Genomic DNA, 17,365 nt, shown 5'->3' with positions numbered 1-17,365 from the left:
TGGTGAGATGGGGTGAGGTGAATGATGTAGGCACCCTTGTAGTTTAGGGCGACCACGAACCTGACAGTAGAGGGTCATCTGCTTCTGAGGTTCGTCTCCGGTAACCAAAACCACAGAAAGCGAAACCGTGGGCAAGGGGGGACTACTGTCTGGTGATCTCGAATGTCTGGCCTTCAGAATTGTGAGAAAACAAATTTCTGTTGTTGAAACCACCCAGTCTGCGATACCCTGCTATAGCAGCCCTAGCAAAGAAATACAAGTGAACAATTGAATCGCCCCAGGAATGAGCAATGATTCCGCTCAGAGAAAACAAATATTTTCCCGGAGAAGCAGGAAACAAAATCTGCTGAGAATTAGCTCTGGCCACACATACGCACAAATTTACTTTATGAAAACGAATACTTCCTTTTCAGACGATAACATCTGTTCTTCAAGTTATTTAACAATTTTCCTGCAGACCCGTGTGCACTACTTTAAATATGTTTAATTAAAGGGGTGGGGTGTGGGGGGAGAGCAGGAAGGACCCCCCCCCCCCGCCCCAGAACACTGGGAAAGGGGTTGCTCTAGCTGAAGCCTTCTGGGCCTCGGCCTTGGCCAGTGGCCTCCTAAGCCCATGACATGGGGCTTCTGGAATCTTTCATGGGATCCAAAGTGTTCACTGCTCTGAACTCAATTCATCGCCACCCTTTATTCTCCCTTCCATTTCATGGTGTTTTCCACTCCCAACCCCCTAATCAGCATGTGCGTGCACGTGCACATGGAGGCTTACATCACTATCGAGGTTTTGCAAAGGGAAAGGCTGTATTGCTAAAGGCTCCAAAACACACCTGCTCCAAAAGCACAGGGAGAGAAATGATGATGGCATGCCTTCCTGGAATAGCAGAATTTTTCCCTGTGAAACTCAACACACGGAAATGATGTTCAAGGCCCTCGTTAACTTCGAAATATTATGTTTCTGCATGTAACTATGGGAATATTTGTTTTGCTTTGCTCTCTTCCTCACTGGTACACAGTGAGAACCAGCCAGGAGGATGGATGGCAGGTCAGGAACCAGGAGACACTCTCACTGGTATGGTTGGGAAGGGAGAGGGGCACTGATGCCCCAAGCCAATTTGCCGGCTGCAAGTCCTGAGCTGCAAGGCTGTAGGGCAGTGAGGGCAGTGCACACGTGGCTGCCCTCCTTGAACTTGCGCATCCTTGAACTTGCACAGGAGGCTTTCCTTAGTGATGGGGGGCGTGGCCGCACCAGACTGGCCTGGTCAGGTTCTCTGTGGTGTGTCCGCTCCTGCTGAGGTGGCAGATGGAGTGGCCAAGAAGTAAGCTGTCCTAATGGTTTCTTTATACACACGTTTAGACCCAGATAAAAGCCTGCATACTGAACAGGGTATAAAATGGCTGATTTTCTTTCCAGCTAGAGCGGCTCTTTGCTACAGTTTCCTCAGCTGAGCTGAAAAGGGAGCAGCAAGCCTGAGGATTTATTTTGGAATGCACACACGCACTCACGGCACTAATTTATTTATACATACACAAGCTTTGTGACATATCTCTGAAGACACTCGAGTCCTCAGGCTTGGAGCTGAAAGACAAGACTATTTGGGTGTAAACCCTTTGGTTTTTCACAGAAGAAGAGCCTTTCAATTTGACTTCATTGATCAAAAAGCCAAACTATTATGGGGCACCTGGGTGGCTCAGTCAGTTAAGCCTCTGACTTTGGCTCAGGTCATGATCTCACAGCCTGTGAGTTCAAGCCCCACATCAGGCTCTGTGCTGATAGCTCAGAGCCCAGAGCCTGTTTCAGATTCTGTGTCTTCCTCTCTTTCTGCCCTTCCCCTGCTCATGGTCTCTTTTGCTCTCAAAAATAAATAAAACATAATTTTTTTTAAAAAAAGCCAAACTCTTATTAAATAGGGAATGTAGATAATTTAAACCAGAAAGCAAAAGAATCTAGAATTGCTAAATGTTAATATATGTGAATCACTTTGTTAGGAAAAAAAAAAATCGCTGATAAAAAACCGGAGAATTGGTATCATCAAAGTCATTGAGATCTGCTGGAACACAGAATGTCTGTGAATTAAAACAGGTGACATCCTGGGATCTCCAAGACATGTTTTAGCTTCACCAAAACACACCCAATAAAAACAAACAGGTCACTTGTTTAGTCAACTTGGGTCCGGGACAGTTTTGGCTATTTATACAGATACGAGAGGAGGTCTGAAGCTTACATGGCCAACACTGAATTAACCGCATGAAGTGACCCTGTGAAGGTGGCTGTGCCATCAGCCTACGTCAGCTGGCAAAGTGGTACAGCGTCCAGTGATGGCACACAGCACATTGTCAGTGTGGATGCGGGACAGTACTGCCTCTAGGACGTGTCACATCACTGAGGTGGCTTGTCACCCAGGGAGTTGGAAAAATCAGAGAAGCTTAACTCCGGGGCCTCCGGATCTTATGTGTAAAATGAGGAGATTGGAACAGATGGGTATTTCCTAAATGATGAACCATAAAAGTTGGATTCGAATATGGATAAGTTTAGAAAAGCCTGGGCTTAGTAAATTAAATAGGATTCTTTATTTAATATATTTAAATTTATTTAATACATTGAATCTTATTTCTTAGACTTAATATATTAACAATACTATACATCCTCCTGAAAAGGGGATAATAAATTATGTTTTCCAAAGGTGCTTGAACACAGAATTCTTTGAGAAATGCTGAACTAGCAGGTCTAATTTTCCATAATTCCAGGGAAAGAATGAGGCCATGAGATACAGCAGTGGGGAAAGAGACACTTGGCTTCTTCTTCCAGAGTCCCCTTCATGGCCTCACAAGAACGGGGAAGCTGGAAGGGCCCCTGGGAGTCCTTGTGACAACGTCAGGAGTTCTAATTTTGCACAAGCAAATGACATCAGCCCTTTCTAATTAAGGTGAAATACGTTTAGGTAGAGCACATAATGACCTGTGATGGGATGGTTTAGGTGCTGAAAAGTTAACTCATCCCTTCAGAATTCTGGAGCCACCAATAATGCATCCCTTAATTCCAGTCCTGTTCTTTGTATCACGTTAAGATGCCAATGCCCTGGGAGAGAGACCTTTAAACCTAATATATCATTAATGTGTATGAGGCTGAAGCTATCAGATCTTTACCTGAGGGAAGATTTTGATTAAAAAAAAGGAAAGAAAGAAAATATGAAAAGTGTGAGTATTGACTGGCATAGAGAGGAAAAAGGAGAAAAGAGGGATTGTAGAAATAACATAAGAGAGTCTCAGATTTTATTCTGTTGCATTGTCTCAGGTTGGCTTTCTGAGAAGCAGAGCCTCAGACAGGATTCCTGTGGAAGACGTTTGTTGATGGAATCCTCTCCAGAGAGAGAAAGTTGCAAGAGCAAGATATCTGACAAAAAGGAAAGCTAAGTCAAGACGAGCTATGGCCTAGCTTCAGCCAGGCCCCACAGGGGACACGCTGACCACAGCTGTCCCACAGAGTTTGTCACGCCCCGAGGAGAGGCCAGCCTTTTGAACCTCTGTGGGCAGTCACTGGGTGCCAACTGTTCTACCGTCCATCCCTGGGGCAGGGCATGACCTCCCAGGCAGGAGACTCTCACACACCTGAAGGCTCGGCCTTTGTGACAGGGGAAGGTGTGAACCATCAGAGGCCAACACTCACACCAGCTGGGGCATGGTCGCCTCAGCCAGATGACAGGATCCAGGGGGGCACCGGCTGCGCCCATGACCCACCCATTCAGAATCGGTCTGGTTTGCCTTGACAAAAGTTCAGGCGGCTGGAATAGCTTATAAGATACCTCATGTTCCTACACACCTTGGAGTCCTAAATGTTGACAAGAGGCTTCTCCACTGACGAGAGTTTGACATTTCCTTGGGGAGAAATTAACCACACTCCAAGCTCTTCTCTCAGTTCCAGAAATTATTATTTTTTTAAGTTTATTTATTTATTTAGAACAAGTTGAGGAGGGGACGAGGGGGTGGGGGACAGCAGATCTGAGGCAGACTCTGTGCTGACAGCAGAGAGCCTGATGTGGGGCCAGAACTCATGAACTGTGAGATCATACCCTGAGCTGAAGTCAGACGCTTACTGAGCCACCCAGGTGCCCCTAGGTGTCCTCGTTTCCAGAAATTATAAAGAGTTAAAGGAATTCTGGTGATTTCCTGTCTGTCTGGATTATTTTTTTTTTCTTTCTTTTAAAAGGATTTTTTAAAGGCCACCTGACATGCTCATATCCTTTTGAGCAATACTAAAGTTCTATATTGAAAAAAAAATAGGTGTGGCAGGGGAGGATCTATCTTTTGAAAAGAAATGGCTGGCTTCATAGCATTAATTTTTTTCTTACAAATCTGCCTGAAAGAGAGAATGAAAGAAAACGTGTCTTTTAGGTTCTTTACCATAAAGCAATTCTAGACCAATTTCAAGGAGATTTCAAGGTAATCCTCAGCAGTTCTTCGTGTAAAGTAAGAGTAGTGTGCTTCTTATTATAAAGGTAATTTGATTTCCCTGATAATTATTAGTTAGCTATTAAGTCTTTTCTAGGGTGTGCCTTGGAGGACAGAAGCTTAGATTTTCTCTTTCAGAAAGCCTCCGGTTCTCTTTTTTATGGGTTCGTCGAATGAGTGGGGTGGGCGGGTGGGGGTACAATTCTGCTTAATCCAATGCCCTGTCTCTGCTGGTGTTTGGCAGCTCATGTACGTGACCTCAGCATCCTGTGTATTTTCCAAAGTGGCATTTCTAGTCCTTTTGGAAATTCATCAGGGAAAGGTCCATGAACATTTCTAGAGTATCTTGTAAAAAACTGTATGCTTCTGGAATCCCAAGCATAAGACCCAGGAATCGTAACCAAGTCTAGGTCAGTAGGAAGACAAAGAACACTCCTCGTGTGCTTCTGTTAAGAGGATTTGTCCATCACCTTCATCAGATCACATGATCTGTTTTATTCTCCAAGGGCCTTGCACAAAAGGCACACTTAAAGTAAACTACAAAATTCCACATCTTCCTGCCTGCTGGTCAGACTATATTTCTTTTGATGGGGTGCATGTGGTGGCGGGGCGGGGGCGGGGTGCAGTCAGGGGACAGGATGATCTTTCCCTTCCCAAAATCTATGCTTTTAATTTTCCAGGCTTTGGCTCTATATTCATATTCAGCCCTTGGATTTCCAAAAATAATACTCCTCCCGGCCCCCTTCCCCAACCCAAACCCTCTTATTTTCTTTCTGAAAAAAGCCTGGCTTGTGTAAATAAAACATTGCCAAGGCTTTGCTTCTAAGCAATTTGGTCTGCTCTGAATTTACAAAATCCATGCAGCAATTCATTTGACTTCAGGCTCCCTCCCCTGGAAAGCAGTGTATATCTGAGTATTCTTGTGAAAGCCAAAACACAGCTTGAATTCTGGAGATGTGCAAGGAAGGACAAGGAAGAGCAGCTACCTACTGTAGCCAAACACTGGTCCCAGTACATCAGTACCTGTTTGTAGAATTAAATCGAATGCTGTGGACGTAGCTAGAGGTTTCCAGCAGGTATGGGGAACCAAGCCATCCTCACCAGCTGGCAGCACATCCAGGCCTTCCTGGAGGACTACACAGCACAGTGACTCATCCTTTGTCCTTCTCACGCATCAGAGAGAAAACAGAGGTCCTCAGATAAAATTGCCGTCAATCCCTGCCCACTCCCAAACTAACCCCAGTTGGTGCCCAGTTCTTCCCCCTCCTGACTCAAAACAGGAATCATTCCTATTTCCATCTAATGCTGATTCCGGAGAATGTCTAATTGTCTGTTAGGACATGAAGTAAGTGACTCCGTTTCTCTGACTCCTTGGCTGATTCAACATCTGTCACATCTGTCACTCCACCTTTGTGCTCCTCTGTTTTTGGCTCTGCTTTCCCGGTTCTGTGTCTCTAGACACATGTCTGTCTCCCACCGGACTGTAAGCTGCTCAAGCGTGGAGACTGTGCCTTATTTGTGCTTACCTTCAGAACATACCATACTGCTTGCGTGTGATTGCACTCCTTACAGGGCTGTAGAATGTCACATGCTTCGAGGAAATTAATATGGGAACATTGCATAAAGTAGGTTGAAGAATGAAAAAAATATGTTGATGGGGATAACTGTGAGAAAACTATTGTAATCATTTAGTTGCTAGGCAAAGAGCACTGGACTAGCCAATTGTGGCGAGGAGAAGGACTGTGCGCAGGCTCGTAAGGAGGAAATTGGAATCAGAGAAGATTCCTGGTTTGCAAGCCATTGTCAGATCTTTACAGGGGCACCTGGGTGGCTCCGTCGGTTGAGCGCCTGACTCTTGATTTTGGCTCAGGTCATGATCTCCCAGCTCATGAGACGGAGCCCTGTGTCAGGCTCCATGCTGATAGCACAGACCCTGCTTGGGATTCTCTCTCCTCCTCTATGTGCCTCTCCCCCTGTTCATGCTCTCTCTCAAAATAAATAAACATTTAAAATAAATAAAAATCTTTATAATATTCATTCATTCATTAAGTATGCAGTGCCCCTTCTCATGCCAGGCCCTAATCCTAAGGCCTGGAGATACAGAGATAAAACGAAATAAGAATATAAACTCAGAAGAATCAGATTTAAGTACTGCAGTCAATTGTTTTAAGCTTGCCAAGTTTGACAGGTATTGGCAGTTGGAAATCTAGGACTGGAGCTTTGGAGAGAGTTCAGATATTGAGATAAATATTTAGGAAAATATTATGCAAAGGGAACAGTTACTTTAGGATTCCCAAGGGTAATTATTGCAGGAAGGATTAAGAAGAAGATATAGTCTTGTGAGATCTTTGAAATATATATTTGGAAACATAAAGAAAACATCCTACGAACACTTAAGCAAGAGAAACAGAGGTTACCTCTTTTGAGGGAACACCAGTTAAGACACATTAAGGCAGAAGCTGAGCTAGTCATCAGGACTAGTCACACATATTCTGGTCTTCCCTTCCTTCTGGAAACATGATAGGATTATCTGTCCTTAATCCTCTTTGAATTAGGTGAGACAGTATGACTTGCACCCTGAGTGTACTGTGCCTGACTCCCAGCTGGAAACTTTAAGAGACAGAACACAGTTTGCCAAGTGTCCTTCTCTCCTATGTCCTCATTAAAGAATATATTTAGATGAAGCCATCTATTAGGCTGGATCCTTGAATGACCACGTGAGCAAAGCCACTTTACTGATCGTGCTGTACTTGTAGCATGAGTGAAAAATAAACCTTTGTTGTGTTAAGCCACTTAGCTTTAAGGGTTGTTTGTTACTGCAGCATTACCCAAGTGATCCTGACTGATACATAGGCTAAACTGCTATAATTAAGAACTCAAAAATCTGTATGCCACATAGTCCTTCATGGTCACAGGTTCCTTCCGTTTTATAGCCTTCCCAACCTCCTTGTGTGTTTCCTCATTCTCATGGTCAAAAGTTGTTCACCAGCTCCACATTCACACTCCAGCCCCACGAAAGGAATGAAGGGCAATCAACTTATTTTTAAGGAAGTGACATTAAAGTTGCACATATCACTCTTCCACACATTCCATTCATGAAAGCCTGGTCACAGAGCCACACCTAACAGCAGGGGTGGCTGGTAAAAGTAGTAACCAGCAGTTATGCACCCTACTAAATCTGGAGTGAGATCAATTCTTTAAAAAGAAGAAAATGGATGGATACTGGTGGCAATTTACAGTGGCTGCCATAGGGTTCATGGCATGTCCAAGGAGCTAACATAAACGTAGCATAGCTATCGCTGGAGAATATAGTGAGATAGAGAGGGTGGCTCAAGGAGAGGTGGCAGGAAAAAAAAAAAAAGAAGAGATGGCAGAGATAAGTGAGGTCAAGATCAAGGAGGGCCTTCCAAGATTTATTTAAAAGTAATGGAAATCCATTGAAGAGTTTTAAGTGTGGGAGCAACACAGATTTGCATTTTAGAAGATTCTTCTGTTTGCAGGAGCGAGGATAGATTGAAAAAGACCAATTAGGCAGCTTTTGTAGGATCTAAGTAAGAGCTGGTGGTCACTTAACTCCATAGCAGAAGCTCTGAGGACAGGGAGAGGAAGATGAATTCCATTGTTATGTAGAATCCAGAATCAAGAATACTGAAAAGTGTGGTGACAGCTATGAGGGCTGAGGGAAACCAGAGGGTTAAATATCTTCCCAGATTTTCTGGCTTTAGGATTGAAGTGGATAGTGCTATCAAATCCTGGAGGGAAAATTCTGGCAGAGAATCAGGTTCACTGGGAAAGAAACAAGTATCATTTTGATCACATTGTGTTTAAAGTGCCTGTGGGGTGTCCAAATGGAGATATTTGGCAGTTAGTTATATGTCTATGGTCTTGAGTACAGGTGAGGGATCTAGGATAGATCTGAAGGATTGGGAATTGTTAATGTATGGATGACAATTAAATCCAAGGAACTGGTCAAAATGGCCTGGATAAAGTGGGTTGGGAAGAAAAGGGGAGCTCTGAAGAGCATCAACATTTGAGGAATGGGAAGAGAGGGAGGGGCCTAACATCATAATTGAGAAGAAAGTGCCAGAGGGAAGACAGAAGAATCAGGAGATACATGGCTTCATGGATGCTGCAGGAAGCAAGACTTTCAAGGAGGAAGTGAGCAAAAGTCTAAAATGTAATGAGAAATAAAGCAAAACAAGACCAGAAAACAGATTTAGATCAAGTATAGTCCAAACAGTACAAGGCAGAAAGCAAATGAAACTTCAAATCATTTAAAAAAAAAAAAAGAAGAAACATGCAATAAAACGATTGAGGTGAGATCAAATAGGACAGCTATGTCATAAAAGGAAAAGGGCAAAGCAAAGATTTTCAGATTATTTTTTAAATCAAAATTCAACTATGTGCTGCTTACGTGATGCTTGACAGAAAACACGATATCACTAACAGTTTTTGATGGAATAAGCAAATACCACTGAGAGAATCTGAATACTATGATTAATAAATACTACAGAATGGCTAATTCCACAAAGAAGCCATTCCAGGTTCAGGAAATCATACAATGATTAAATCTGAAAGCCCGAAAGATGAAAAATGTTCTGAAAACATCATCAGGGTAAAAACTCAAAAGCGCTTAAAAGCAACAACAACAATAAATCACTCAGCATAGGTGGGTGAGGTGGCAGTGGTGGTGGCTAGGTGGCTGGGCAGGCGGGTTCAGGCGTTGGGGCCAATTGCTGCCAGGATCCTGCTGGAGGCAAACAAGTGCATCATTGAGGAGATGCTGGCACTCAATTTCGAGAATGCAGCCCCTCACAGCAAACCAGAAGCAGCAGTCACATGTGCAGATTTCGATGGAGTCTGCTATCGTATTTCAAATCCTAATGGAGACAAAACAAAAGTGATGGTCAGTATTTCTTTGAAATTCAGCAAGGAATCGAGGCACATAGTGCTGATGAGTTATTAAAGAGAGTGTATGGGAGCTTCTTGGTAAATCCTGAGTCAGGATACAATATCTTTTTTGCTATTGTGACGTTGGAAATCTGCCGGCATCCAAGATTCCACTGTGCATCAGGTTGGCATGTTGAAATGAAATTGTTTTGCCTCTGTCTTTGAGAAATACTTCCAGTTCCAAGAAGAGGATAAAGAAGGAGAGAACAGGGCAGTTATCCATGTAGAGATGATGAGACCATGTATGCCGAGTCTTAAAAAGACAGAGTCACAGTCGTCTTCAGCATAGTGCTTAAGGATGTTGATGATGTGGCCATTGGAAAAGTGTTCATGCAGGACTTCGAAGAAGGAGGCAGAGCCAGCCATACAGCCCTACAGGTCCTCTTTAGCCACAGGGAACCTCCTCTCGAGCTGAAAGACAGATGCTATCATGGGTGACAACACTGGCTATCTTAGCTTCATGCTGTTCCCTCACTACACCAATGCCAGTCTTAAGACAACACCATGTTCTGGGTGATTCCCATGTTCTGGGACTATTTGCACTACCACATCAAGGACTTTCAGGCCCATATTCACACAAGTATGCAGGCAAACACATTCCTCAAGGTGCTAAATCATGCATGCCCAGGTGCCAAGAAAAAAGAAGTGAAAACAATCACTGGGAAGATGTTTTCATCCAGCTAACTCTTGAGAACAGGATGAGGAAGTGGCTGGCAACTGAAGGCTGGAACACTTGCTACCAGATAATGTAGCTTTAAATGTTTCACCTCTTCGGGTTCTTAAGGGATTCTCCGTTTTGGTTCCATTTTGTGCATGTTTGGAAAATAATCTGCAGAAACAAGCTGCATTTGCAAGGAATTCGTAGTTCTCAGGAATTAAAAAAAGGAAAAAGAAAAGGTGTGTGTGTGGGGGGGCGTGTGGGTGGCTCAGTTGATTAAACATCTGACTCTTGATTTCAGCTCAGGTCATGATCTTGTGGTTCATGAAATCAAACCCCAAGTCAGGCTCTGTGCTGACAGTGCAGAACTTGCTTGGAATTTTCTCCCTCTCTCTCTACCCCTCCCACATGTTTTTAGGGGTCATTTTTAATGACCTCTGATGACCAAACCAGCCTTTGGAACATTCTCTGTCCTCCTTCTGACTCTACTTGTGGTGTGTCCATGTTCATTATAATCTCAAAGGAGAAATAAAACTTTGTAAAAAAAAAAAAAGCAAAAACGACAAGAAACCAATCTTACTCTGAGCATTTTGGTAACTTTTTTTGTGTATGTACTTAGCTATACTTTAAGTAGTTGCTTTGTATGAGATGGTTAAAAAGGCCAAAGATAAAGGTGTTTGGTTTTTTTTTTCCTTTTTTTGTCAGTGAAGTTGCTGTTTATTTATTTATTTTTCCGGCCTGTTTCATATATGTGTGGAACAGTGTTGTCCAACGATAAACTAGAATTTTATTTTTCTGAATTGTTCTAAAAAAAGCAGTTAACTGAAATGAATTATAGATTGAAATGTAAAATGCAAAACTATAAAACTTCTAAGAGGCAACATAGGAGATAATCTAGGTGATCTTGGGCTTGGCAATAGTGTTTTAGATACACCACCAAAAGCATAATCCATGAAAGAAAAAATTAATAAGTCAGGTTTTATTAAAATTAAAAGGTTCTGTTCTGTGAAAGGCTAGCTAAGAGAATGAAATGAATTTCATTGATTTCTCTGATAATATACAATGAATTCTTAAAACTCGATAAAAAGAAAACAAAAATCCAATTAAAAAGTGAAGAGAAAAGGGCATCTGGGTGATTCAGTTGGTTGGTGTCCAACTCTTGATTTTGGCTCAGGTCATGATCTCACAGTTCTTGGGTTCGAGCCCTGCATGTAACACCACACTGAGCCCTACATCAAACCCTGCATTGGGCTCTGTGCTGGCGTTGGCCATGCAGAGCCTGCTTGGGATTCTCTCTCTCTCTGTCTCTCTCTCTTGCTCTCGCTCTTGCTCTCTCTCTGCCCCTCCCCCACTTGTACTCTCTTTCTCAAAATAAATAAACTTTAAAAAAGAAAGAAAGAAAAATTCAAAATCAATATTAATAGGTCTGTCTCATGTCACTAAAAAAATCTCTGCCCCTCCCCCACTTGTACTCTCTTCCTCAAAATAAATAAACTTTAAAAAAGAAAGAAAGAAAAATTCAAAATCAATATTAATAGGTCTGTCTCATGTCACTAAAAAAATCCCCAACAAAGTACTCTCAGAGGCTAAAATTTAATTAATGTACCTTCTTGTTAGATATTTTTGGTACTTGTAAAATGTACCCTTAGTTAACTGAAAGAGTTGTATTCTCAAAACAATAAAAGTCATTTTCCAAAAAGTATAGCTTTTACTTTGGAAACATTGAGCTTTAGCTCTTATTTCGAATAGTACTATAAATAGCAGGGCCAGGCTCTGTTAAGATAATTACTGTTGTGTGACAATGAATCATGTTGCCTGCACATGGAAGAATGCTTATTGTTTTGCTCTTTATGCATTCAGCTCATCAGAAAGTGATTTCAAGTGCTTTGGGTTCAGGGGGCCAGGGAACACTCCTTATAATCCCAGTAAACATTGTTATCAGACACAGGTGAAGAATGTTCCCACAGGTCCCATACTGATAAGGAGCTAGTTCTCTATTAAAATCAATAACTAGGGTTATATTTGAATTCAAAGAGCTTAGTTCATAACAGTACTTAATACCAGGCTATGGCATCAAAGGCTGAGTAAAGATCAGCAAAAATGAACAAACTTGCTCCTTTAGCAGAGTTTCTATGAGGTGCTCCTAACAGAATAGCCACAGCTATTAGTTTAAGCCCAGATGTACAATTTATTAAGAAGGAAAATGATGCAAACTTTACCTTGAATGCCCAATGTGCTATTGGTTAAAATATGGGGGCGTAGAGGTTTACTTATTTTTTAAAACAGCCTAGATTGTACTATGTCCAAGCAAATAATGGTATTGTTAGAGAGTAGATGTATGTTCTTTTTAAAGAATGTTTATTTATTCATTTTGAGAGAGAGAGAGAGAGAGAGAGAGCAAGCATGAGCAAGTGGGGAAGGGGCAGAAAGAGAGGGAGAGAGAAAATCCCAAGCAACAAATCTGACAGTGCAGAGCCTGACATGGGGCTTGATCTAAGGAATCCTGAGATCATGACCTGAGCCAAAACCAAGAGTTGGACGCTTAACTGATTGAGCCATCCAGGTGCCCTTAGATGTATATTCTTAAAAAGGTCTGGAGGCAGAAAATGCTTCCTGGGCACTTAATTTTTCTAGAGGTTGCCCTACCAACTTGGGAGAATTTCTGAATCTAGTCAGAAGGAAACTTTAGATATTTAAAAACATTTTTCAGCATTTCATGACTGTTAGACAATAAACAGACTCATCAAATATCATTTCCATTTGAATTCAACCTCCCTCAGTTGAGTCAGCCTGGAATTTTGACCTGAAAAAGAGCTGAAAATATTTTATAAGCTTTAGATGTATGACAAGTGGCAGCAAGAGCCATGTTTATTCTCGGCATCATGAAGGCTGGCACTTACTGACCACGGGGCTGGCACCAGGCTGAACACCTTGCACACTTTTGTCATTTAATCCTCAAATCACTGTGTGGTCAGGGCTATTGTTAGCCTTACTTTAAAGATAAAGTTGAGAGCCTTAGAGGTTGAATATTTCACTCCTGAATCCAGAGCCTGGCATTTTCACCAATTCTATCAATGAACAAATGTAAAACGTACATCTGAGCAAGATGATAGATATATGGGAGACGTGGAGAAATTTATCTTTTATCAGTCCTGTGGAAGCATAGTTGACTCCTTTGAAGGAGATCAAAGGTCAAAGGAGTGGTTTGGAAGAATTGACACATTCTTCTCTTTTTTTTTTCCTCCAGATTTCCCATGTATGTCTGACCATGAGCAATCAGTTAACACCCAGCTCCTTACGGAGCTCTGTTTAGATCCTCATCGATCACTACCATTCCTTTGTTTTTCTAGCCGTTTGTCTACCAAACAATTCAGCAAACACATTGGATTCCCACTCTCAGTGAAGGATCAATAGATAAACAAGGCAGGATGCCTGTGTACTTGGGAGATACTACATACCTAGTAAGGTAAGTGATACATTTAAACACAATCTATTGGTGGTGCAGTGCTTTCTCCTTCCTAAACATGCTTAGTGTTCATTTGGGGTTCATATACACCTTGTGATAGATCTTGGTGTTTACATTTTCAAGTGTGTGCACCTCTGACTCTCTGAGATGCTATAAACCTCTTCATGTTTAAGCAAGGTGATGCTTTACTCCAGAAGATGCTTTCTCCAAAACGAATCATCTTCTCAGACCCGACTAATGTGGCATCATATTTACAGATATTTATAGCAAAGTCTAGAAATGAAAAGAATTTATTCTAGGAATTAAAAAAGCATCAGCTTTTGATAGTTGCAATACTTAACACTATATGACCAAGAGACAACCACAAATCCAAAATATTACATTAAAACAGATCAACTTGGGGGCGCCTGGGTGGCGCAGTTGGTTAAGCGTCCGACTTCAGCCAGGTCATGATCTCGCGGTCCGTGAGTTCGAGCCCCGCGTCAGGCTCTGGGCTGATGGCTCAGAGCCTGGAGCCTGTTTCCGATTCTGTGTCTCCCTCTCTCTCTGACCCTCCCCCGTTCATGCTCTGTCTCTCTCTGTCCCAAAAATAAAAATAAACGTTGAAAAAAAAATTAAAAAAAAAAACAGATCAACTTGTACCAAATTACAAATCTAAACTAATGTAATAATTTCACTGTATGTGCGAGAAAGTGAACAGATATTTTTGTGTCAAGAATTACTAGAATAATTTACAAGTGACATTTTACAAATAGGACAGGTGTATGGATTTTTACTATTACACAGTTAGAAATTTCAGATCCTTACCAATCAGCATTTACTTTTGTATGAAACTGTCCTAAGGAGAAAATCAAATATGGGAACAAAAAAATTAAGTATAAGCATGTTCAACATAGTATTATTTATATATTACTAAAAAAACCCCACAAACTTTGGGATAAAACCAAAATAACCATCAAGAGAAGAATGGACTATTAGGTAGGCATACAAAATGTTTTCATGAAATAGTTAATAATATGGAAAATGTTCAGTTAAGAAGAAAAGATAAGGACTACCAGACAACCATGATAATGATCTCAATTCTGTAATAACCATGTCCTCCTCCCACCTGAGCTGAGCAGCTATATTTATTTTCTGCGGCTATGGTTCATTATTATCCATTGAATTTAGGATTAGGGTTGAGATAGAAAAATACTCTTCTCTGCTGGTCACAAATGTAGCAATGTGCACATGGAGGTAGAGAGAGAGAATAAGAGAGAGAGAGAGAGAGAGACAGAGACAAAAACACTAGTAGAAGCCTGGGTTTCTCATGGGTTCAGGTGCTGTATCTGGGCCCTTACTGGTACCACTTCAGTTCTTTAGATTTCCATCTAGGCTGATGTCTTTGCCTTGAAAAATGACTCACATTACATACAATTAGATAAGTAAAGAAAATGTATACATTTCATCTTGAAAATAGACCTCATATTCCTTATAAGCTCCATTGGGTATTGGGAAAACTGTACTTTAGGCATATCCAGTAAATGCAGTGTAATCCAATTATAGCTGGCGCACAGGGGTGCAAGAACACCTGGCTCCAGGTGTCCCAAACAGACCAGGTTGGGCCACTCGCATCTGACAAAGTCCAAAGGCAGACAGATGAGTGGTGGTAACACAAGGAAAAAGTTTATTTCAGTGAGGCCAACACCTGGATGACAGCGGACTAGTGTCTCAGACTTTCTCCAAAGTGCCAAAGATACTACCAGGTTCGTATAAGGAAAATGTGGGACGAAGGTGGGTGGGTGCGTGCAGGTAGACAGTGAACGTTTACTCCATCATTGTCTTGGAGTAAATCATGGGCAGGGTCTTGCTGGCTCTGGGCAGTCCTTGTTGCCTAAGGGGGCAGTTTCTGTTCCCATCAGGGGACGCTTTGCCCTCAGAGTCTTCTGCCTGAGGGAAGTGACGGCAGAAAAGAAGAACCCAACTAAAAAGTTTGAGGTCAAAATGGAGGCAGCCGAAGTCCTCTTTCAAAATGATTTAAAGAGTCTCTGCAGATAACTCATAAACTATGGATGACTTAGTATTTTATGTTTTGGATTAGCTCCCACTCACTCTTTTCTCCAAAATGCTGTCTGAGAATTTAGAGGGCTTATGGCAATTCAGGGTCCTTCTGGCATCCACTGCTGAAACATGAAGCTAATTTAGCTCCGTCTGTTCTGTCTGGTTTAGTTAACCTGGTAAGCCTTACCTACCAATCCATATCTTCTTCAGCTTTGTTCTTGCCGTGGTCCTCTGCTATTTGTGTCTCTTATTCTAGTGGTACATTCCTCAGTTTCAGGGTCTCTTTGTCCTAAAGATGGTGATCTCTTCCACCAAACATCTAACCAACTGCTGGCTCATTTCTGAATAGCCTTTGGGTGCATTCAGGAGAAATTGTGGGATCCCATTCTATACCACATAGAAACTGAGGATGGCTTGAGAGAGCCAAATGCAGGCCCACTCTACTTATCTCAGTAGGTGATGGGGGTCACCTGTGAGATGACCTCTCCTATACTCCCAAATGGAAAGTGGGCAATGGTCCCTGCCCTCGAGTGCTCTCTCCTGGCTCCTCCTCCTAAGACTTTGGCCATGGAGGAAGCATAACAGTATGTCTCACCATGGACTTGCTTTCCTTTTCCTTTCTTCTTCTTCTCACAAGTTACCAGAATCAGAAAGCGTGGGCTATCTGCCCTTCCTTCTTTCCAACATCCTTTTATATCATATACTATGCCTTCTACTGGTCCTAATCAACCTCTTCCCTTCCCTGGGACTATGGGAGCTGATAGGACCTGAGGTGAAGGAGAAATCAGTCTCCTGATAAAGGAAGGATCAGGATCAAAAGATATATATAAGAATGAATGAAATGGGTTCTTATTGCCGGAGAACCAAAAGACTAAGTTGCCAGGATACACAACAGTATCCAGAAGATTATTGTAGATCTGTAAAGACGCATACACACACACACACACACACTCCAAGACCCTTTAGATCACTAGCTCTGCTTTATTTAGATTTGAAATATGGCTGTGCTCCTTGTTAACTAGAGTCTTTGTTATAAGAAGTTCAATAAAAATAGCATAAGGTGAAGCTTCTCAGTGCTTTGAAATGTGCATTTCTTCTTCCGAGACCACTTCACATCAGTCTTGGCTAGGCTTTCTGCCAGTGTTTTGTTGCAATTACTTGACTCCTGTAGATTAGATAATGACCTCAGCTTCTTCACTGAAGAGAGACAAAAGATTCAAAAATATGCTCTGAAAGATCTTTATAGCTACATTGCTTTGTGATCCTACAAAGGCTGAATCTGGGGGAAAGTGGGAGAAAGGAGAAAATTGTCTTTCAATTCTCACTTTCATCTTCTCCACAGTTTTTTTTTTTTTTTTTTTTTTTCTGAATGAATCTGGTCAACCTTCATCTAACTTGGAAGAACTTTAAATGCTTTTCTCAGTTTTTCTTCCCAGTCCTGTCGCATTAAGGGAGTTATTTAACCCCTCAAGTGTAAAACGATGATTATAATAGTGTGTATGGCAAAGGTTGATGTGAAGGTTTGAACAGAAATAGAAAAGCCTTTAAAATCCCAGAGGGACTCCAGACACCAATGGTCCCAGGACTGTTCGGGCAGGGTTTCTTGCTAGAATCCCCAAACCAGACCTTGTAGGAGTTCCTCACTTTGCTTGCTCTATGGGTTTTTTTTTTAACTTTTATAATGTTTATTTATTTTTGAGAGAGAGAGAGCTGAGAAGGGGCAGAGACAGAGGGAGACACAGAATCTGAAGCAGGCTCCAGGCTCTGAGCTGTAAGCATAGAGCCAGACGCAGGGCTCAAACCCA

The 17,365-nt window shown here is 41.9% G+C and overlaps 1 pseudogene; it reads left to right on the top strand.

The window, feature by feature from the left end:
* The first annotated feature begins 1,227 nt into the window (after positions 1-1,227).
* On the top strand, positions 1,228-10,080 carry LOC124529083 (actin-related protein 2/3 complex subunit 2-like; annotated as a pseudogene).
* The last annotated feature ends 7,285 nt before the right edge of the window (positions 10,081-17,365 follow it).

Source organism: Lynx rufus, unplaced genomic scaffold (genome assembly GCF_022079265.1).
Source record: "Lynx rufus isolate CCGP_SWC_20201006 ecotype Redwood Valley unplaced genomic scaffold, mLynRuf1.p SCAF_6, whole genome shotgun sequence".
Taxonomy (NCBI): Eukaryota; Metazoa; Chordata; class Mammalia; order Carnivora; family Felidae; genus Lynx; species Lynx rufus.
The sequence above is the reverse complement of the archived record's forward strand: the minus strand, read 5'-3'. Positions and strand labels throughout refer to the sequence as shown.